The sequence below is a fragment of the Mus pahari genome, chromosome 15 (assembly GCF_900095145.1).
Source record: "Mus pahari chromosome 15, PAHARI_EIJ_v1.1, whole genome shotgun sequence".
Classification (NCBI taxonomy): Eukaryota; Metazoa; Chordata; class Mammalia; order Rodentia; family Muridae; genus Mus; species Mus pahari.
In genome coordinates this window covers 7,303,874-7,305,948 of record NC_034604.1, presented here as the reverse complement: position 1 = coordinate 7,305,948, position 2,075 = coordinate 7,303,874, and positions in this window count along the sequence as shown.

The window sequence follows — 2,075 nt, the reverse complement described above, 5'->3', positions numbered from 1 at the left end:
CCAACAACCTGCTCTCGAAGAGTGCAGAAAAACAAGGGCTGGAGAGATGGTTTAATCGTTAAAAGCACTTCTGCTCAAGCAGAGGACCCAGTTTTGGTTCCCAGCACCCACATTGTGGCTTACAATTATCCATAACTCCAGTTCCAGGGTATGGCTCCTCTTCTGGCCTCTAAGGGCACAAGACACATTTACAAAATGCAGGGAAAACATTCATACACATAAATCAAATAGGTTTTTTAAAATTAACACTATCTTTAAGGTTCCAAAAAACTGTATGTGTTAATTATTTATACATGTATAATATCCAAAACTAGCTCTTCATCTGAAGAGAGAGAACAAGAGGTTCAAGCAAATATAAAATATCAACTAGTAGGAAATCTGAGTGAAAGGTACCCAGTTCTTCCTACTCCTGTAAATTTAAAAGTGTGTGTGTGTGTGTGTGTGTGTGTGTGTGTGTGTGTGTGTGTGTAAATATGTGTATTTGTGTGTAGTAAGAGATATGTGTGGTAATGGATAGAAGAGCCTCAAATCTTCAGGAAACTGAAGGATCACGTGTTCCTGAGTAGCAAGAACCTGTGTAAGCACATTTATAAGTTGACCAGTACACACTTCTGCACTTGGCATTCAAGGCTGAGTCAGCCTCCAGCCCTTCACTGTGCTAGGAAGGGTTACTCTGTGTGTCCTGATTTTGAACAATTTCTGCAGTTAAAAGCAGGAAATAATCATGCAAACATAAGAAGTAAAGACAAAAGTCACCCAACCAAGACATGTAAACAGTCACACGTGTTACCAGGGGTGAGAGGTGGGGCTGGAGTGGGCGAGGGGCAGGGACAGGTCAGGTAAACCAGAAGAAATCTTGGAGAAGATGAAAGTGTGCAGCCTTGGTTTTCCTTGTTGCTGCTACTGTAATCAAAGTGAAAGGTGAAGACAAGATGCATGATTGGAGTGGTCATGAGGAACCTTGTCCTGATGTTTTGGAAATTTTAGCACCTCCCAATGTGTCTATAATTGAGCCTCCCCTAGATTCCCAGGTACAACCCCCTTCATTCTTTCTGGGATCCCCAGGGGCCCCCACTCATCTATCTCCAGGTTAGACGTTTTCACCAGGAATGGAAATAGTGCCACAAAAGCAAAGCATCTTGGAGGTTTGTGCAAAGAGGCTTGGTGGCAGGTGGCCACTCTACACTCCGATTTCTGATGCCATGTGGTTGCAAGACCAGGCACTTCTGAGCATCACAATCTCTCAGAGTCCAAACTCTCAGGGGCCATCAGTGTTCCTCCAGGGAACAGAGTGCCTGTGCAGACTTCTCAAAGACAGCAAATATGCCCAAAGCTCAGAATATTCTCTCTCCATAGAGGCCCTCCCACAGACCTAAACACTGCACTAACTGGTCATCCATCACCAAGAGCAAGTCACATGAGCAGCACTCCAGAGCAAACACCACTACTATCTTCTGTACTGCAGATGTCAGGAGGTGAGCACAGGGTATCCAAATATGGGGGATGTGTGCTGCTCCGTTGGGAGAGGAGAGGAAGATGCATGTAAGCAACGTACAGTCATCTTTTTGGAGTTCTCTTTCATGAGTAAAGTTCAGTTTTTAGAGATCAAGCCTGGTTGTAAATGAGATCTTTAAAACCTTCTGAAGTGCTTTACTGCAGAGTTTATGATCTGTTTACACTGAAGGCAAGGGGCAGGCCAGGGGGTAATCCCAAAGCCTTCAGTAGACATCTCTAAAGAAGAAAGGGGAACTCAGGCACATGAATAAAAATATTTCCTTGTTCCACCTGTGATTTGTGGGTGCAGAATTCTTCCAAAGACAGAGGTCATGCCCCAAGAAAATTAACCCAACAGTCCTTTGCAACCATTAGAATAAGTCCCTGAGAGCACCAAAAAAAAAAAAAAGAAAGAAAGAAAGAAAAGAAAAAAAAGAAAAGAAAAAAGAGAAAGAAAGAAAAAAGAAAGAAAGAAAGAAAGAAAGAAAGAAAGAAAGAAAGAAAGAAAGAAAGAAAGAAAGAAAGAAAAAGGAAAGGAAAGGAAAGGAAAGGAAAGGAAAGAAAAGGAAAGGAAAGGAAAG